The sequence below is a fragment of the Pseudophryne corroboree genome, unplaced genomic scaffold, assembly GCF_028390025.1.
Source record: "Pseudophryne corroboree isolate aPseCor3 unplaced genomic scaffold, aPseCor3.hap2 scaffold_2689, whole genome shotgun sequence".
Lineage (NCBI taxonomy): Eukaryota > Metazoa > Chordata > Amphibia > Anura > Myobatrachidae > Pseudophryne > Pseudophryne corroboree.
This window is the reverse complement of record NW_026969350.1, coordinates 18,137-39,310: the sequence shown is the minus strand read 5'-3', so window position 1 is coordinate 39,310 and position 21,174 is coordinate 18,137. Positions and strand designations below refer to the sequence as shown.

At 49.0% G+C, this 21,174-nt stretch overlaps 7 non-coding genes across 7 annotated transcripts; all 7 read left to right on the top strand.

The window, feature by feature from the left end:
* The first annotated feature begins 17,516 nt into the window (after positions 1-17,516).
* LOC135013251 (U1 spliceosomal RNA) lies at positions 17,517-17,680 on the top strand. The gene has a single exon (XR_010211973.1). It is a non-coding gene; the product is annotated as a U1 spliceosomal RNA (small nuclear RNA).
* Positions 17,681-17,832: 152 nt separating this feature from the next.
* LOC135013246 (U1 spliceosomal RNA) lies at positions 17,833-17,995 on the top strand. Its single transcript, XR_010211970.1, has one exon. It is a non-coding gene; the product is annotated as a U1 spliceosomal RNA (small nuclear RNA).
* Positions 17,996-18,667: 672 nt separating this feature from the next.
* Positions 18,668-18,831, top strand: LOC135013253 (U1 spliceosomal RNA). Its single transcript, XR_010211975.1, has one exon. It is a non-coding gene; the product is annotated as a U1 spliceosomal RNA (small nuclear RNA).
* Positions 18,832-18,983: 152 nt separating this feature from the next.
* On the top strand, positions 18,984-19,146 carry LOC135013250 (U1 spliceosomal RNA). Its single transcript, XR_010211972.1, has one exon. It is a non-coding gene; the product is annotated as a U1 spliceosomal RNA (small nuclear RNA).
* Positions 19,147-19,817: 671 nt separating this feature from the next.
* On the top strand, positions 19,818-19,981 carry LOC135013240 (U1 spliceosomal RNA). Its single transcript, XR_010211963.1, has one exon. It is a non-coding gene; the product is annotated as a U1 spliceosomal RNA (small nuclear RNA).
* A 152-nt stretch (positions 19,982-20,133) lies between these two features.
* Positions 20,134-20,296, top strand: LOC135013243 (U1 spliceosomal RNA). The gene has a single exon (XR_010211967.1). It is a non-coding gene; the product is annotated as a U1 spliceosomal RNA (small nuclear RNA).
* A 671-nt stretch (positions 20,297-20,967) lies between these two features.
* Positions 20,968-21,131, top strand: LOC135013238 (U1 spliceosomal RNA). The gene has a single exon (XR_010211961.1). It is a non-coding gene; the product is annotated as a U1 spliceosomal RNA (small nuclear RNA).
* The last annotated feature ends 43 nt before the right edge of the window (positions 21,132-21,174 follow it).

Below are 21,174 nucleotides of genomic sequence, written 5' to 3'. Positions count from 1 at the left end.
CTTCTGCCAAATCCACTGCATGACGCTGGGGCTCTCTTGCAGGAGCCCACACCAGTGGGGGCACGTCTAAAACACTTCAGTCAGTTCTGGATTAATTTGGACATGGACTCGTGGGTTTTGCAAATAGTGTCACAAGGGTACAAACTGGGGTTTCAAGACGTTCCCCCTCACCGATTGTTCAAATCGGCCTTAGTCAGCAGGGAGAAGGTTTTTATTCAAGCCTCTTCGTGCTCCCGAAGCCGGACGGCTCAGTCAGACCAATCTGAAATCTGAAATCCCTCAATTTCTACCTAAAGAAATTAAATTTCAAGATGGAATCTCTCAGGGTAGGGATCTCCAGTCCGGAGGAAGGAGATTTCATGGTTTTGGTAGACATAAGGATGCCTAATTACATGTTCCCGTTTAGCCACTGCATCAAGCTACCTGAGGTTTGCAATTCAGGATTGTCATTACCAATTTCAGACGTTGCCGTTTGGTCTGTCCACGGCTCCGAGGATTTTCACCAGGGTGATGGTGGAAATGATGGTTCTCCTTCGCAAGCAAGGAGTCACAATTATGCCGTACTTGGATGATCTCCTGATAAAGGCGAGATCCAGGGACCAGTTGGTGCAAAACATCTACTCTCCCTGACAGTTCTTCAACAACATGGTTGGCTCCTAAACTTGCCAAAATCGCAGTTGGTCCCAATGACGCGGTTGTTGTTTCTGGGAGTCATACTGGAGGCTTTCTTCCAGTGGAAAGGCTATGGAGTTCCAGAGTCTGGTCAAACAAATTCTGAAACCAGCAAGAGTGTTAATCCATCAATGCATTCTGTTGCTGGGGAAGATGGTTGCGGCCTACGAGGCCATTCAGTTTTGCAGGTTCCATGCCAGAGTGTTCCAGTGGGACCTGTTGGACAAGTGGTCCGGATCCCACCTACACATGCACCGGAGGATAATCCTGTCTTCCAAGACCAGAATCTTACTCCATTGGTGGCTGCACAGTTCTCACCTCCTAGAGGGGCGATGGTTCGGGATCCAGGACTGGATCCTAGGGACCATGGATGCAACCCTCCGAGGCTGGGGAGCAGTCACACAGGGGGAAAACATCCAAGGAAGATGGTCAAGTCAGGAAAGTTTTCTCCACATAAATGTTCTGGAGTTAAGGGCCATTTAATAACTGCAGACACAGTACGCACTGGGACGGGTGCCCAGCATCCTCTACGGACTAAGAGAAAAGGATTTACCGGTAGGTATTAAAATCCTATTTTCTCTAACGTCCTAGAGGATGCTGGGGACTCCGTAAGGACCATGGGGATAGATAGGCTCCGCAGGAGACATGGGTACTTTAAGAAAGACTTTAGTTCTGGGTGTGCACTGGCTCCTCCCTCTATGCCCCTCCTCCAGACCTCAGTTTGATACTGTGCCCAGTGGAGACTGGGTGCTTTTCAGGAGCTCTCCTGAGCTTTCTGACAGAAAGTATTTTGTTAGGTTTTTAATTTTCAGAGAGCACTGCTGGCAACAGACTCCCTCATCGAGGGACTGAGGGGAGAGAAGCAGCCCTACTCTCTGAGTTGCAAGGTCCTGCTTCTTAGGCTACTGGACACCATTAGCTCCAGAGGGATTGGTATGCAGGATCTCACCCTCGCCGTCCGTCCCAGAGCCGCGCCTCCGTCCCCCTTGCAGAGCCGGAAGATAGAAGCCGGGTGAGTATGAGAAGAAAAGAAGACTTCAGAGGCGGCAGAAGACTTCATGATCTTCACTGAAGTAACGCACAGCACTGCAGCTGTGCGCCATTGCTCCCATACACCTCACACACTCCGGTCACTGTAAGGGTGCAGGGCGCAGGGGGGGGGGGGGGGGGGGGGCACCCTGGGCAGCAATATAAACCTCTTTTTGGCAAAAATATAACACATATACAGCGGGGCACTGTATATATGTATGAGCCCCCGCCAATTTTACAGTTTAAGCGGGACAGAAGCCTGCCGCCGAGGGTGCGGGGCTTCTCCCTCAGCACTCACCAGCGCCATTTTTTCTTCACAGCACCGCTGAGAGGAAGCTCCCCGGACTCTCCCCTGCTTATACCACGGTAGACAAGAGAGTTGAAAAGAGGGGGGGGGGGGCACATAATTTGGCGCAAATTACATACAGCAGTACTACTGGGCAAACATTAAGTTACTGTGTATTCCTGGGTTATATAGCGCTGGGGTGTGTGCTGGCATACTCTCTCTCTGTCTCTCCAAAGGGCCTTGTGGGGAAACTGTCTTCAGAAAAAGCATTCCCTGTGTGTGTGGTGTGTCGGTACACGTGTGTCGACATGTCTGAGGAAGAAGGCTATATTAGAGAGGAGCAGGAGCAAATGAATGTGGTGTCTCCGCCGACAGCTGATTGGATGGATATGTGGAATGTTTTAAATGCTAGTGTAAACTCATTGCACAAAAGATTAGACAAGGCTGACGCTTTGGGACAGTCAGGGTCTCAACCCATGCCTGATCCTATGTTGCAGGGACTGTCAGGGTCTCATAAGCGCCCACTATCCCAGATTGTTGACACAGATACAGACACAGATTCTGACTCCAGTGTCGATTACGATGATGCAAAGTTACAGCCAAAATTGGCAAAATCCATTCGATATATGATTATGGCAATAAAAGATGTTTTGCACATCAGAGAGGAACCCCCTGTCCCTGACAAGAGGGTACATATGTACAAGGTGAAAAAGCCTGAGGTAACCTTTGAGGGGGTCACACGAGCTGAACGAGTTATGTGAAAAAGCTTGGGAATCTCCAGATAAAAGACTGCAGATTTCCAAAAGGATTCTTATGGCGTATCCTTTCCCATCAATGGATAGGTTACGATGGGAATCCTCCCCTAGGGTGGACAAAGCATTAACACGCTTATCCAAGAAGGTAGCCCTCCCGTCCCAGTATACGGCTACCCTCAAAGAGTCTGCTGACCGCAAACAGGAGATTACCCTGAAGTCCATTTATACACATTCAGGTACCTTACTCAGACCGGCAATTGCGTCGGCCTGGGTGTGTAGTGCTGTAGCGGCATGGACGGATACCTTATCTGAGGGGATGGATACCCTAGATAAGGATACTATTTTATTGACCCTGGGGCATATAAGAGATGCTGTCCTATATATGTGTGTATGCAAACTACAGGTGGTGCTGCAGGGCTCACACCCTTTTACTTGTCTTGTAGAGCAACTCTGGAGCTGTTTCTGGGTCCAGCTGCTGCAAGAAATCAGCTTGAATGCTTCAGGGGCTGGGGCATGGCCAACATGAGCCCACACTGATGGGGGGTGGGGGTGTATAAAGCGATTTAGGGGTCATCCAAGCGCAACCCCACAAAGGCCACCATGCCCTGCGTGACCCTTTTCTCTTTTCATATGCAGACGAGGGTTGCAGCCAACTATGCCCACTGCTTGGATGACATCACTATATGCAAATCCATCTGCTGCAGGCCTTCCCCCAGGAATGCTTGCAGTAGTTGTTGCATTTGGTTTGTTGTTTGGGGGTGCTTCAGTATTAGGCAGCCTTCTGCCCTCCCACATTCGTCTGAAAATGTGTTCTCCCTGCAGTTGTTGTTCCCAGATGAGAGTTCCCTTGTGCTTCCTCAGTTGAATCTCCTTAACTTGACAGGGGTGTGCCCGAGCAGCCGCCCTCCACAGCCCTATCCCAACACATACTTATCTTGCATATGAGATCTCTTGATCATGAAGATAGTTCTCACAGGGTGAGGTTCATCCATTACATTTTAAAGTAGGAAGGTACAAATTACATATTCAAATTACATATATGTGCTGGATTCAAATGTTTTCCCCCTTTCCTTTCTCAATTGTGCCCATCAGCAGCTATTCTAATGTTGCTGCCAATGGGTGTGACGCATTCATTTCTTCTGTGGGGTACACTGGACTCCACAAGGATTCACATTGTATATGTACACCAGAGTAGGATCTTGATCTGAGGCACCAACAGGCTCAAAGCTTTTGACTGTTCCCAAGATGCTCAGCGCCCCCTCCTCTATAACCTCGCTTCCATGAACAGGGAGCTCAGTTTGTAGTTGGTGCCTTCAGTAGCAGGCCACTTAACAGGGGGCTGCCTCAGGCAGCCTATTCTTAGCTATTAATTTTGGCATGAAAAGAAGAACTTTTTTTATAAGAATCTACAAGGGCTGCAGCAGGCTAGGTCTAATAGACCTCTTTACTGCAGCTCCATCACTCCCAGTGGCGCAGTATACTCCCGTGCCCCGGTTGCTGGGTCACTGCAGCGGAGGCTCCGGTTTCTTCCTAAGGTCAGTCACACACACACCGCCCTCCGGGATCACGAGGCCGCTGATGGGGGCGGGCCGTGTGCGCACTGGCGTGGACACTGATTACTGGGCAGCCGCTCCACTAGCCACCAGGGACAGTTAAGGAGCACAGCTCTGGGGTTTTTTCTCCTATATTAACCCCATTTTGTACTACCCGCAGTGCATTGTGATAGGTAATGGGGCCTGATTCAGGTTGGATCGCAATCCAACTGCAAAAACTGCTAAGAGCATACGCATCCGCCTGCATTTTCTGCGGCACCCCGCAGATAATGCGATCACCTCTGACTGTGAATCAGTGAAGGGGGGGGGGGGAGGGGGGTCAACAACACTCCATTTCCAAGTCGGAGATGGAGCGGTGCGGGGGCACGGTTTCAAAATGGGGTCGGCAACGGAGAAACAGGAGGCGTGGTCAGAGCAGCTGCATGACATCACATGGGCCGGACTCTGCCAGTGGAGCCCCAGCGTCATGAGGTAGATTTTGTAGAGGCCGGGGAGGACTTCTGTTCCTGGGAACTAGCTGTGTTGTGCAGCTTTATTCCTCTGCCCCTACCTCTGGCAAGAAAGGACGCACCTCGCACTTTCTTGTTTCTTTGTGACCGAAAGGACTGCATTTGATAATGCGGAGCTTTCTTATGCTGTGAGGGAACATAAGGTAAAAAATTTGATTTTCCAACTGTAGCTGTGCGTGTTAATGCTTTGTCCATCCTACGGGAGGATTTCCATCGTAACCTATCCGTTGATGGAAAAGGATACGCCATAAGAATCCTTTTGGAAATCTGCAGTCTTTTATCTGGAGATTCCCAAGCTTTTTCACATAACTCGTTCAGCTCGTGTGACCCCCTCAAAGGTTACCTCAGGCTTCTTTCCCTTGTACATATGTACCCTCTTGTCAGGGACAGGGGGTTCCTCTGTGATGTGCAAAACATCTTTTATTGCCATAATCATATATCGAATGGATTTTGCCAATTTTGCCTGTAACTTTGCATCATCGTAATCGACACTGGAGTCAGAATCCGTGTCGGTATCTGTGTCAACAATCTGGGATAGTGGGCGCTTATGAGACCCTGACAGTCCCTGCAACATAGGATCAGGCATGGGTTGAGTCCCTGACTGTCCCAAAGCTTCAGCCTTGTCTAATCTTTTGTACAATGAGTTTACACTAGCATTTAAAACATTCCACATATCCATCCAATCAGGTGTCAGCGGAGACACCACATTCATTTGCTCCCGCTCCTCTCTAATATAGCCTTCTTCCTCAGACATGTCGACACACGTGTACCGACACACCACACACACAGGGAATACTTTTTCTGAAGACAGTTTCCCCACAAGGCCCTTTGGAGAGACAGAGAGAGAGTATGCCAGCACACTCACCAGCGCTATATAACCCAGGAATAACACAGTAACTTAATGTTTGTCCAGTAGCGCTGCTGTATGTAATTTGCGCCGAATTATGTTCCCCCCCCCTCTCTTTTCAACCCTCTTCTCTACCGTGGTATAAGCAGGGGAGAGTCCGGGGAGCTTCCTCTCAGCGGTGCTGTTGAGAAAAAATGGCGCTGGTGAGTGCTGAGGGAGAAGCCCCGCCCCCTCGGCGGCGGACTTCTGTCCCGCTTAAACTGTAAAATTGGTGGGGGCTCATACATATATACAGTGCCCAGCTGTATATATGTTATATTTTTGCCAAAAAGAGGTTTATATTGCTGCCCAGGGTGCCCCCCCTGCGCCCTGCACCCTTACAGTGACCGGAGTATGTGAGGTGTATGGGAGCAATGGCGCACAGCTGCAGTGCTGTGCGCTACCTCAGTGAAGATCATGAAGTCCTCTGCCGCCTCTGAAGTCTTCTTTTCTTCTCATACTCACCCGGCTTCTATCTTCCGGCTCTGCGAGGGGGACGGACGGCGAGGGTGAGATCCTGCGTACCAATCCCTTTGGAGCTAATCCCTTTGGAGCTAATGGTGTACAGTAGCTTAAGAAGCAGGACCTTGCAACTCGGAGAGTAGGGCTGCTTCTCTCCCCTCAGTCCCTCGATGCAGGGAGTCTGTTGCCAGCAGTGCTCCCTGAAAATTAAAAACCTAACAAAATACTTTCTGTCAGAAAGCTCAGGAGAGCTCCTGAAAAGCACCCAGTCTCCACTGGGCACAGTATCAAACTGAGGTATGGAGGAGGGGCATAGAGGGAGAAGCCAGTGCACACCCAGAACTAAAGTCTTTCTTAAAGTGCCCATGTCTCCTGCGGAGCCCGTCTATCCCCATGGTCCTTACGGAGTCCCCAGCATCCTCTAGGACGTTAGAGAAAATAGGATTTTAATACCTACCGGTAAATCCTTTTCTCTTAGTCCGTAGAGGATGCTGGGCACCCGTCCCAGTGCGTACTGTGTCTGCAGTTATTAAATGGCCCTTAACTCCAGAACATTTATGTGGAGACAACTTTCCCGACTTGACCATCTTCCTTGGACGTTTTCCCCCTGTGTGACTGCTCCCCAGCCTCGGAGGGTTGCATCCATGGTCCCTAGGATCCAGTCCTGGATCCCGAACCTTCGCCCCTCTAGGAGGTGAGAACTGAGTGTGCAGCCACCAATGGAGTGAGATTCTGGTCTTGGAAGACAGGATTATCCTCCGGTGCGTGTGTAGGTGGGATCCGGACCACTTGTCCAACAGGTCCCACTGGAACACTCTGGCATGGAACCTGCCAAACTGAATGGGCTCGTAGGCCGCAACCATCTTCCCCAGCAACCAAATGCATTGATGGATTAACACTCTTGCTGGTTTCAGAATTTGTTTGACCAGACTCTGGATCTCCAGAGCCTTTCCACTGGAAGAAAACCTCTTCTGTGTCCAGTATCACTCCCAAAAACAACAACCGCGTCATTGGGACCAACTGCGATTTTGGCAAGTTTAGGAGCCAACCATGTTGTTGAAGAACTGTCAGGGAGAGTGCAATGTTTTGCACTAACTGGTCCCTGGATCTCGCCTTTATCAAGAGATCATCCAAGTACGGGATAATTGTTACTCCTTGCTTGCGATCACCCTGGTGAAAATCCTCAGAGCCGTGGACAGACCAAACGGCAATGTCTGAAATTGGTAATGACAATACTGAATTGCAAACCTCAGGTAGCTTGATGCAGAGGCTAAATGGGAACATGTAAGTAGGCATCCTTTATGTCTACTAAAACCATGAAATCTCCTTCCTCCGGACTGGAGATCACTGCACTGAGAGATTCCATCTTGAAATTGAATTTCCTTAGGTAGAAATTGAGGGATTTCAGATTTCAGATTGGTCTGACTGAGCCGTCCGGCTTAGGGACCACGAAGAGGCTTGAATAAAAACCTTCTCCCTGCTGACTAAGGCCGATTTGAACAATCGTTGAGGGGGAACATCTTGAAACCCCAGTTTGTACCCTTGGGACACTATTTGTAAAACACACGAGTCCATGTCCGAATGAATCCAGAACTGACTGAAGAGTTTTAGACGTGCCCCCACTGGTGCGGGCTCCTGCAAGAGAGCCCCAGCGTCATGCAGTGGATTTGGCAGAAGCAGAGGATGATCTCTGCTCCTGCGATCTTGAAGAGGTTGCAGACCTCTTCTCTCTTCTCCCTCCTCTACCTGCAAAGAAAGGGGAATCTTAACTTCTTGCATATCTATTGGGCCGAAATGACTGCATCAGATAATGATGCGTCTTCATCCGTTGGGAGGGAACATAGGGCAAGAAGGTTGACTTACCTGCGGGAGCTGCCGAGATCAAATTAACTAGGCAGTCACCAAACAAGGCTTCACCTTCATAGGGAAGAGACTCCCTTTCTTCTTGGAGTCAGCATCAGCATTCTCCTGGTGAATCCACAATGCCCTCCTATCCGAGACTGCCATGAAATTGGCCCGTGAACTCAAGAGTCCTATATCCCTTGCAGTCTCACGTAAGTATGCTGCAGTGTCCTTGATATGATACAACGTAAGGAGTATCCCATCTCTCCAGGGTATCTATATCGGATGACAAGGTATTCGACCAATTCTTGAATACTACTACTCACCCATGCACATGTAATGGCAGGTCTAAGTAATGTACCCGTGGTTACATAACTAGAAATAATGTAGCTTCCTGCATACGATCCGCTGGATTTGTTAGAGGGCCCCGTGCAGAACAGGGGGTGACTCCCACTTTATTCTGTCCGCGGCGGGAAATGAATAAACAACCAGAATCCTTTTGGGGATTTGAAACCATCTTGTCGAGCTGGCCCAGACTTTCTCAAACAGAGATGGAGGAACGTTACATCAGCTTTCATTATATATCTATATATACATACATATAGACCCCTTTGTCAGTAACAGCAGGGTCTTCAGTGATTTTAATATGTCCTTAATATCCACAATCATGTACTGAATGCTCCTTGCCAATATTGGATCTAATCAGGAAACATTATGGTCGACATAGGAATCAGTATCCGTGTCAGTATCAGTGTGTAGTAACTGGGCAAAATAACATTTTTGCGACCCCGCGGGGCCTGAGGGAAAAGAAACATAGCCATGAACATCACATCTATTCTCTACGTCTGTGTCTGGGACACAGATTTATCCAACCTTACTCTGATATTACTGAAACATTTACCCAGTCAGTTATTGGTGGTGCCAACAGGGCCACCATCATATGTCTGCATTCCTAATATAGTTTCCTCTTGGGAAAAACATTCAGCCACTGACATGTTGACACACATGTACCAAGTACCCACAGACACACCGGCTTATGGGGGACAGACCGTCAGTAAATCTGTCAGAGGGACACAGCACGAGTGGAGAGGCCGCAGCAGAAATGTCTGCACTGGTGTCAGTAGGTGACTGAGGCAGGGATGACTGGGAGATAGTGGGTGACTGAAGCATGTATGAGTGGGAGATAGTGGGTGACTGAGGCCGGGGTGACTGGGAGATAGTGAGTGACAGGGAGATAGTGGGTTACTGAGGGAGGCGTGATAGGAAGGGGTTGGGTAAGTATGGGAAGAAAGTGGGTGACAGGGATAATAAATGACTAAGGCAGGGGTGATAGGGAGATAGTGGATGACTGTGGCAGGGGTGACAGGGACAGTAAGAGACTGAGGCAGGGGTGACAGGGATAGTGGCTGACTGAGGCAGGGGTGACTGGGAGATAGTGGGTGACTGAGGCAGGGTTGACAGGGATAGTGGGTGACTGAAGCAGGGGTGATAGGGTGACAGTGGGTGACTCAAGCAGGGGTGACTGGTATAGTGGGTGACTGAGGCAGGGATCGCAGGTATAGTGGTTGACTGAGGCAGCGGTGACTGGGAGATAGTGGGTAACTGAGGCAGGGGTGACAGGGAAAGTGTGTGACTCAGGCAGGGGTGATAGGGAGATAGTGGGCAGCATATCTCTGCGTCACTGCAGCAGCACATTCCTGCTTCAATGACAGCAGCACATCCCTGCCTCACTTATAGCAGCACATCCCTGCCTCGCTGACAGCAGCACATCCCTGCCTCGCTGACAGCAGCACATCCCTGCCTCGCTGACAGCAGCACATCCCTGCTTCGCTGACAGCAGCACATCCCTGCTTCGCTGACAGCAGCACATCCCTGCCTCGCTGACAGCAGCACATCCCTGCCTCGCTGACAGCAGCACAGCACTGCTTCGCTGACAGCAGCACATCACTGCTTCACTACCAGCAGCACATCCCTGCCTCACTGGCAGCAGCACATCCCTGCCTTACTGACAGCTGTATATAGGGCCTAATTCAGACCTGATCCCTGCTGTGCATATTCACACAACAGGAGATCAGGTCTGAAGTGCGTGTGTGCTGGTGCCGCAGTGCACCGGCACATGCCAGAGATGCGATCAGCATCTCTGCCCAGTGAGCGCCTCTGCCTGATTGACAGGCAGAGGCGGTCACTGGGCAGGAGGAGTCGGGCCAGCGGCGTTGTGCCGCCATTTTGGGGGCACAGTCAGGACAACGCAGACATGACCGGACCGTATGGGGGCGGGCCGTGACGGCTGCGTGACCCGGACAGCAACGGGCCTTATTTACTAAAATCTCAGATAAATTTTATGGCATTTATGTGCAGTCTAGTTTGCACAGTTGATAGAGTGTTGATCTTGCACTATCAATGTAAGCCTCACATAGGTTTGATACACATGTAAGTTTGTTTTTATTTTACTACATTGTGGTTTGTGGCTCTATACCATGTAATGCATGTCTTTTAACAGTAGTCAAGTCTTCCAATGTGCTTGTTAGTGAAACCCAATAGATAGCTTTATTTTATTTTGTTTCTTCAAATATTGAATGCATATGTCTTATAACTTTTTTTTTTAAATATATATACATTTTTATTATAAGATTTTCAATGACACAAGTACATACAAGTTGCAGATTATGGATTGTGAAGGACAAATCAACCATATAAACAATTTAAGCAATTTAAATTACATGCAGGTAGTAGAATATCAAACTCCTTGGATGAGAGTTGGTCGTAATAAACTAGGATAGAAAAGAATAAAGTAGAAAATAAGATTTTAAACCTACCGGTAAATCTTTTTCTCGTAGTCCGTAGAGGATGCTGGGGACTCCGTAAGGACCATGGGGATAGACAGGCTCCACAGGAGACACGGGCACTTTAAGAAAGACTTTAGTTCTGGGTGTGCACTGGCTCCTCCCTCTATGCCACAGTTAGAGAAACTGTGCCCAGAGGAGACGGACAGTATGAGGAAAGGATTTTGTTAATCCAGGGCAAGATTCATACCAGCCACACCAATCACACCATATAACTTGTGATAAACTACCCAGTTATCAGTATGAAAAAACAACATAGCATCAGTGCAGGACCGATGCAACTATAACATAACCCTTATTGAAGCAATAACTATATACAAGTATTGCAGAAGTAGTCCGCACTTGGGATGGGCGCCCAGCATCCTCTACGGACTACGAGAAAAAGATTTACCGGTAGGTTTAAAATCTTATTTTCTCTAACGTCCTAGAGGATGCTGGGGACTCCGTAAGGACCATGGGGATTATACCAATGCTCCAAAACGGGCGGGAGAGTGCGGATGACTCTGCAGCACCGATTGAGCAAACATGAGTTCCTCCTCAGCCAGGGTATCAAACTTATAGTATTTTGCAAAGGTGTTTGAACCCGACCAAGTAGCAGCTTGACAAAGCTGTAGTGCCGAGACCCCTCGGGCAGCCGCCCAAGAAGAGCCCACTTTCCTCGTGGAATGGGCCTTGACCGATTTCAGTAACTGCAATCCAGCCATAGAATGCGCTTGCTGAATCGTGTTACAAATCCGGCGAGCAATAGCCTGTTTTGAAGCAGGGGCACCAATCTTGTTGGTTGCATACAGGACAAACAGCGCTTCAGTTTTCCTGACTCTAGCCGTCCTGGCCATGTAAATTTTCAAAGCCCTGACCACATCAAGTAACTCGGAATCCTCCAAGTCACGCGTAGCCACAGGCACCACAATAGGTTGGTTCATATGAAAAGATGAGACCACTTTTGGTAGGAATTGAGGACGGGTCCGCAATTCCGCTCTATCCACATGGAATACCAAATATGGGCTTTTATGTGACAAAGCCGCTAATTCCGACACTCGCCTAGCCGAAGCCAAGGCTAATAACATGACCACCTTCCATGTGAGATATTTTAACTCCACTGTTTTAAGTGGTTCAAACCAGTGTGATTTTAGAAAACTTAACACCACGTTAAGGTCCCAAGGTGCCACCGGAGGCACAAAAGGAGGCTGAATATGCAGCACTCCTTTTACAAAAGTCTGAACTTCTGGAAGAGAAGCCAATTCTTTTTGAAAGAAAATGGATAAGGCCGAAATCTGGACCTTAATAGAGCCTAATTTTAGGCCCAAATTCACTCCAGTTTGTAGGAAGTGAAGGAAACGGCCCAGATGGAATTCTTCCGTAGGAGCATTCCTGGCCTCACACCAAGAAACATAATTTCGCCATATACGGTGTAATGTTTTAACGTTACATCCTTCCTAGCCTTTATCAGCGTAGGGATGACCTCAACCGGAATGCTAGGATCCGGCATTCAACCGCCATGCCGTCAAACGCAGCCGCGGTAAGTTTTGGAACAGACAGGGCCCCTGATGCAACAGGTCCTGTCTTAGAGGGAGAGGCCACAGATCTTCTGTGAGCATTTCCTGCAGATCCGGATACCAGATGGCCAATACTCCGGATACTCCGTGGCCAATCTGGAACAATGAGGATTGTTCTCACTCCTCTTTGTCTTATTATCCTCAACACCTTGGGTATGAGAGGAAGAGGAGGAAATACATAGACCGACCGGAACACCCACGGTGTCACTAGGGCGTCTACAGCTACTGCCTGAGGGTCTCTTGACCTTGCGCAATACCTCTGTAGCTTTTTATTGAGCCGGGACAACATCATGTCTATCTGTGGCAGTTCCCACTGACTTGTAATCTGTGCAAAGACTTCCTGATGAAGTCCCCACTCTCCCGGATGTAGGTCGTGTCTGCTGAGGAAGTCTGCTTCCCAGTTGTCCACTCCCGGAATGAACACTGCTGACAGTGCGCTTGCGTGATTCTCCACCCAGCGAAGAATTCTGGTGGCTTGTGCCATCGCCACTCTGCTCCTTGTGCCGCCTTGGCGGTTTACATGAGCCACTGCGGTGACGTTGTCTGACTGGATCAGAACCGGTTGGTCGCAAAGTAAGGTCTCCGCTTGACGTAGGGCATTGTATATGGCCCTTAGATCCAGGATGTTGATGTGAAGACAAGTCTCTTGACTTGACCAAATACCTTGGAAATTTCTTCCCTGTGTGACTGCTCCCCAACCTTGGAGGCTTGCGTCTGTGGTCACCAGGATCCAGCCCTGAATGCTGAATCTGCGTCCCTCGAGAAGGTGAGCACTCTGCAGCCACCACAGGAGTGATACCCTGACCCTGGGGGACAGGGTGATCAACCAATGCATCTGTAAATGTGACCCGGACCACTTGTCCAGTAGGTCCCATTGGAAAGTCAGCAAAAAGAAAAAGAGAAAAGGACTGTATTTGTCGATGCACAGGAAGAAGGGTGACCTGATTATCACAATCTTCTGGAGAATTATTAAAATTTAACTTTTATTAGTGTCAAATTAAAATAGTGTGATGATAACTGACAACAAACTACGAGTATAGACGAAACATAAAGGTTAAAATCAAGACGTATACAACATATACCACAAGTGCAATGAAATAATAAGTGTGATTAAAGATTAAAATATGTGTCCGCGTGTCTGTTCTTATATCCAATTATATAATATTGCTCACAATATTTACTCAGTCTGATAATAGTTGTCAGCAATTGGTCTTCATATGTTCACATGACCATTTGTCAGTATTTATAATATCTGGAGTATTATAATATCTCACACTATTTTAATTTGACACTAATAAAAGTTAAATTTTAATAATTCTCCAGAAGATTGTGATAATCAGGTCACCCTTCTTCCTGTGCATCGACAAATACAGTCCTTTTCTCTTTTTCTTTTTGCTGACTAACCTTAGCTGTAGTCGATAGCACCCCCACAAATAATTGTGAATACTTGAATGCAATAGGGGTTATTTTGGAGCTGTATATAGTTCCAAATCTGATATAATACAATTGTGTGTGTGCAGATACAATCCCACCCCCCATTGGAAAGTCCTCGCATGGATCCTGCCGAATGGAATGGCCTTGTATGATGCCACCATCTTTCCCAGGACTCGAGTGCAGTGATGCACTGACACCTGTTTTGGTTTCAATAGGTTCCTGACAAGAGTCATGTGTTCCTGGGCCTTTTCTATCAGGAGATAAACCCTCTTCTCGTCCGTGTCCAGAATCATGCCCAAGAAAGACAGACGAGTAGTAGGAATCAACTGCGACTTCGGGATATTGAGAATCCAGCCGTGTTGCTGTAACACTTTCAGTGAAAGTGATACGCTGTTCAGCAACTGCTCTCTTGATCTCGCTTTTATGAGATCGCCCAAGTACGGGATAATTGTGACACCTTGCTTGCACAGGAGCACCATCATTTCCGTCATTACCTTGGTGAAAATTCTCAGGGCCATGGAGAGACCAAACAGCAACGTCTGAAATTGGCAATGACAGTCCTGTACCGCAAATCTGAGGTACGCCTGATGAGGTGGATAAATGGGGACATGAAGGTATGCATCCTGTACACAAATGCGGACAACAGGTGTCAAGCCGTGTGTTGCCTTTGTCAAGCTGTAATAAGTAGGGATAAGGACGTTAACCACCTCGGAACATCCTCCCTTATACGTCACCTGCAGCGCATTAATCATAAGTCAGTGACAAGTTCAAAAACTTTGGATGACAGCGGAAGCAGTCCACTGACCACCTTCCTCTTGTAACCAAGCTCCTGCAAACCACACCACCAACTCCCTCAGTGTCAATTTCCTCCTTAGACAGGAGAGCCAATAGTCCTGCAGGCCATGTCACTGGCAAGTCTGACGAGTCCTCTCCTGCCTGGGATTCCTCCGATGCATCCTTGAGTGTAACGCCTACTGCTGCTGGCGCTGCTGTTGTTGCTGCTGGGAGTCGATCGTCATCCCAGAGGGGAAGTCGGAAGACCACTTGTACTACTTCCAGTAAGCAATTGACTGTCCAACAGTCCTTTGCGAGGAAGATGAAATATCACAGCAGTCATCCTGCTGCAAAGCGGATAACTCAGGTCTGGGTGGTGAGAAACGTGGTTCCGGTATCCATCGTTAATTTAGAGGCAACTAGAGACTTGATTGAGGTACTGTGTCCCCGGTACCAAATACCCTCTAGGTTCCATTTCTCTAGGCAGGCGATACCGAAAATGTACACAGACCTCAGAAAAAGAGTCACCAGTGTCCTAAAAAATGCAGTTGTACCCAATGTCCACTTGTCTGTGGTTAAGTGGAGCAGGGCAGACTCAGGACTATATGACTGTGACAGCCCACTGGGTAGATGTATTGCCTCCCGCAGCAAGAACAGCAGCGGCGGCACCAGTAGCAGCATCTCGCAATTGCCAACTCGTTCCTAGGCAGGCTACGCTTTGTATCACCGCTTTCCATAAGAGGCACACAGCTGACAACCTCTTACGGAAACTGAGGAACATCATCGCAAAATGGCTTACCCCAATTGAACTCTCCTGGGGATTTGTGACATCGGACAACGCCACCAATATTGTGCGTGCATTACATCTGGGCAAATTCCAGCACGTCCCATGTTTTGCACATACATTGAACTTTGTGGTGCAGAATTATTTAAAAAACGACAGGGGCGTGCAAGAGATGCTGTCGGTGGCCCGAAGAATTGCGGGCCACTTTCTGCATTCAGCCACCGCATGCCGAAGACTGGAGCACCACCAAACATTCCTGAACCTGCCCTGCCATCATCTGAAGCAAGAGGTGGTAACGAGGTGGAATTCAACCCTCTATATGCTTCAGAGGATGGAGGAGCAGCAAAAGGCCATTCAAGCCTATACATCTGCCCACGATATAGGCAAAGGAGGGGGAATGCACCTGACTCAAGCGCAGTGGAGAATGATTTCAACGTTGTGCAAGGTTCTGCAACCCTTTGAACTTGCCACACGTGAAGTCAGTTCAGACACTGCCAGCCCTAGTCAGGTCATTCCCCTCATCAGGCTTTTGCAGAAGAAGCTGGAGACATTGAAGGAGGAGCTAAAACAGAGCGATTCCACTAGGCATGTGGAACTTGTGGATGGAGCCCTTAATTCGCTTAACCAGGATTCAATCTGTTGAAATCAGAGCACTACATTTTGGCCACCGTGCTCGATCCTAGATTTAAAACCTACATTGTATCTCTCTTTCCGGCAGACACAAGTCTGCAGAGGTTCAAAGACCTGCTGGTGAGAAAATTGTCAAGTCAAGCGGAACGTGACCCGTCAACAGCTCCTCCTTCACATTCTCCCGCAACTGGGGGTGCGAGGAAAAGGCTAAGAATTCCGAGCCCACCCGCCTGCAATAAGCAATCCAACTGCAAAAATTGCTAAGAGCATACGCATGCGCCTGCATTTTCTGTGGCACCCCGCAGATAATGCGATCGCCTCTGACTTTCAATCGGTGCGGGGGGGGGGGTCAGCAACACTCCATTTCAAAGTCGGAGATGGAGCGGTGCGGGGGCAGGGCTTCAACGGAGAAACAGGAGGCGTGGTCAGAGCGGCTGCATGACATCACATGCAGCCGCTGCGATCACAAAAATGGTGGCGGCTTCCTGCGCACACGTACAGTCTGCACCAACAGGAGGCTAAACCATTTTTTATGATCACGCTGAACTGCACTGAGACTGCAATTTCAGCGTGGTCAAGAAGGGAGGCGGCATACTGGGTGGCCATGCCCTGTGATGGGTGGCCCCAGCATGCGAACCAAAGGATTGCAAATTCTGTTACTTAGCAGAATGTGCAATCCTTACTGAATTAGGCCCATTGATTACAAAATTATAAACAATATTTGAAGTTTTTCTTCAGGGACTAACACAAAAGATGCTTGGGGCTACTAACACATGGGTAAGCCACGTAAAGCTTCCCATGGGTCAGTGGCATCACAACGGGGTTGCGGCACACACCCGAGTGTCACCCGCCAAGGGGGGTGACACCAAAGTGCCGGCTCTTCTTCAGTGACAGAATATGGGTGTTTCACTGTGACATTACGTGCAACACCCAGTTTCTGTCACTGTGCAGGAGCCAGCACTACTCACACACTAGTCCCCGGGTGCAGCCCCCAACCCCCGGGATACCCGCAGCAACAAAATGGTGATTCAGGCCACGCCCCTACCTATGAGACCATGCCTCCTTTTTACCATTGCCCTGCTTATCTGCGCGCACTGCATTACAATCTCCCTCGCCGCCTCTCTGGGTGTCACCAGTGATAGTGACACCTCTGCCATGCTTGTAGCAGCTGGTCCTAAGATCTACGCCTCCAGCCCTGAGTGTTTTCCCTTGTGACGTGTTGATCATCATAGCGAAGCAGATGCTTACAGAAAACTGCTGGTGCTTAGATTGAAAAGAAAAACATTGACGAACCCATCATTTCAGCGACAGGGTCTGCCACACGACTGACTGAAATGACTGGTTGGTTTGGGCCCCCACCAAAAAAGAATCAATCAATCTCTCCTTGCACAAACTGGCTCTACAGAGGCAAGATGTCCTCCCTTGTGCTGCCTCAGTTGAATCTCCTTTACTTGACAGAGATGTGCCTGAGCAGCGGCCCTCCCCAGCCCTATCCCAAATCATACTTATTTTGCATAGGAGATACCATGGTCATGAAGATTGTTCTCCCAGGGTGAGGTTCATTCATTGCATTCTGGGTATGCTGACCCCTGTGATTTCCCCAAATGTGGGAAACTCAATTGCATTATTTGTGGTAGTGGGGGACAGTGTTTGTGCTTTCTTCTGGTCAACTCTGGTAAAAATCAGATTTCTTTGTCTCAGATCTTCCTCTAGCCTTGTTCCTCTTTCGAGAGTTCCCTTGTGCTGCCTCAGTTGGATCTCCTTCACTTGACAGGGGGGTACCCGAGCAGCGACCCTCCCCAGCTCTAGCCCAACTCCTACTTACCTGCCAGGTGAGATACTATGATCATGTAGGTGCTTCTCCCAGGGCAAGGCTCACCCATTGCACTCTGGGTGTGCTGCCCCTGTGATTTCCCCAAATGTTGGAAACTTGACTGCATAATTTGTGTTTCCCCTGGTCGGCTCTCGTATAATTCAGATCTCTTTGTCTCAGGTCTCTCTCCAGCCTAGTTTGCTGTCTGTTTCCACTTCTCTTTTCTTGAGCCGCTCCCTTCTATGCCCTTGCGCACTATCCTAACTTCTCCCGTCTGCTTACTTTGTGCCTTCCAACACACAATGCAAACTTCAGGTAGTGCTGCAGGGCCCTCACCCTTTTAACTGCCTCACAGAGCAGCTCTGGAGCTGTTACAGTGCCCAGCTGCTGCAGAGAAATCAGCTTGAATGCTTCAGGGGCTGGGGCATTGCCAACATGAGCCCCACACCGAAGGAGGGTGGGGGTGTTTAATGCGAACTAAGGGTCATCCAAGCGCTGCAAAAGGCCGCCATGCCCTGCATACCCCTTTTCTCTTTTCATATGCAGATGAGGGTTCCAGCCAACTTTGGCCCACTGCTTGGATGACATCACCATATGCAAATCCATCTGCTGTAGGCCTTCCCCCAGGAATGCTTGCACTAGTTGTTGCATTTGGTTTGTTGTTTGGGGGTGCTTCAGTATTAGGCAGCCTTCTGCCCTCCCATGTTCATCTGAAAATATGTGTTCTCCCTGCAGTTGTTGTCCCCAGATGAGAGTTCCCTTGTGCTGCCTCAGTTGAATCTCCTTTACTTGACAGAGATGTGCCTGAGCAGCGGCCCTCCCCAGCCCTATCTCAAATCATACTTATTTTGCATAGGAGATACCATGGTCAAGAAGATTGTTCTCCCAGGGTGAGGGTCATTCATTGCATTCTGGGTATGCTGACCCCTGTGATTTCCCCAAATGTGGGAAACTCGACTGCATTATTTGTGGTAGTGGGGGACTGTGTTTGTGCTTTCCTCTGGTCAGCTCTGGTAAAAGTCAGATTTCTTTGTCTCAGATCTTCCTCTAGCCTTGTTCTTCTTTCGAGAGTTCCCTTGTGCTGCCTCAGTTGGATCTCCTTCACTTGACAGAAGGGTGCTTGAGCAGCGACCCTCCCCAGCTATAGCCCAACTCCTACTTACCTGCCAGGTTAGATACTATGATCATGAAGCTGCTTCTCCCAGGGCAAGGCTCACCCATTGCACTCTGGGTGTGCTGCTCCTGCGATTTCCCCAAATGTGGGACACTTGACTGCATAATTTGTGTTTCCCCTGGTCGGCTCTCGTATAATTCAGATCTCTTTGTCTCAGGTCTCTCTCCAGCCTAGTTTGCTGTCTGTTTCCACTTCTCTTTTCTTGAGCCGCTCCCTTCTATGCCCTTGCGCACTATCCTGACTTCTCCCGTCTGCTTACTTTGTGCCTTCCAATGCACAATGCGAACTACAGGTAGTGCTGCAGGACCCACACCCTTTTACTTGCCTTACAGAGCAGCTCTGGAGCTGTTACAGTGCCCAGCTGCTGCAAGAAATCAGCTTGAATGCTTCAGGGGCTGGGGCATTGCCAACATGAGCCCCACACCGAAGGAGGGTGGGGGTGTTTAATGCGAACTAAGGGTCATCCAAGCGCCACAAAAGGCCGCCATGCCCTGCATACCCCTTTTCTCTTTTCATATGCAGATGAGGGTTCCAGCCAACTTTGGCCCACTGCTTGGATGACATCACTGTATGCAAATCCGTCTTCTGCAGACCTTCCCCCAGGAATGCTTGTACTAGTTGTTGCATTTGGTTTGTTGTTTGGGGGTGCTTCAGTATTAGGCAGCCTTCTGCCCTCCCATGTTCATTTGAAAATATGTGTTCTCCCTGCAGTTGTTGTCCCCAGATGAGAGTTCCCTTGTGCTGCCTCAGTTGAATCTCCTTTACTTGACAGAGATATGCCTGAGCAGCGGCCCTCCCCAGCCCTATCCCAAATCATACTTATTTTGCATAGGAGTTACCATGGTCATGAAGATTGTTCTCCCAGGGTGAGGTTCATTCATTGCATTCTGGGTATGCTGACCCCTGTGATTTCCCCAAATGTGGGAAACTCGACTGCATTATTTGTGGTAGTGGGGGACTGTGTTTGTGCTTTCCTCTGGTCAGCTCTGGTAAAAGTCAGATTTCTTTGTCTCAGATCTTCCTCTAGCCTTGTTCTTCTTTCGAGAGTTCCCTTGTGCTGCCTCAGTTGGATCTCCTTCACTTGACAGGGGGGTGCCCGAGCAGCGACCCTCCCCAGCTCTAGCCCAACTCCTACTTACCTGCCAGGTGAGATACTATGATCAGGAAGGTGCTTCTCCCAGGGCAAGGCTCACCCATTGCACTCTGGGTGTGCTGCTCCTGCGATTTCCCCAAATGTGGGACACTTGACTGCATAATTTGTGTTTCCTCTGGTCGGCTCTCGTATAATTCAGATCTCTTTGTCTCAGGTCTCTCTCCAGCCTAGTTTGCTGTCTGTTTCCACTTCTCTTTTCTTGAGCCGCTCCCTTCTATGCCCTTGCGCACTATCCTGACTTCTCCCGTCTGCTTACTTTGTGCCTTCCAACGCACAATGCGAACTACAGGTAGTGCTGCAGGGCCCACACCCTTTTAGTTGCCTTACAGAGCAGCTCTGGAGCTGTTACAGTGCCCAGCTGCTGCAAGAAATCAGCTGGAATGCTTCAGGGGCTGGGGCATTGCCAACATGAGCCCCACACCGAAGGAGGGTGGGGGTGTTTAATGCGAACTAAGGGTCATCTAAGCGCAGCAAAAGGCCGCCATGCCCTGCATACCCCTTTTCTCTTTTCATATGCAGATGAGGGTTCCAGCCAACTTTGGCCCACTGCTTGGATGACATCACTGTATGCAAATCCGTCTTCTGCAGACCTTCCCCCAGGAATGCTTGTACTAGTTGTTGCATTTGGTTTGTTGTTTGGGGGTGCTTCAGTATTAGGCAGCCTTCTGCCCTCCCATGTTCATTTGAAAATATGTGTTCTCCCTGCAGTTGTTGTCCCCAGATGAGAGTTCCCTTGTGCTGCCTCAGTTGAATCTTCTTTACTTGACAGATATATGCCTGAGCAGCGGCCCTCCCCAGCCCTATCCCAAATCATACTTATTTTGCATAGGAGATACCATGGTCATGAAGATTGTTCTCCCAGGGTGAGGTTCATTCATTGCATTCTGGGTATGCTGACCCCTGTGATTTCCCCAAATGTGGGAAACTCGACTGCATTATTTGTGATAGTGGGGGACTGTGTTTGTGCTTTCCTCTGGTCAGCTCTGGTAAAAGTCAGATTTCTTTGTCTCAGATCTTCC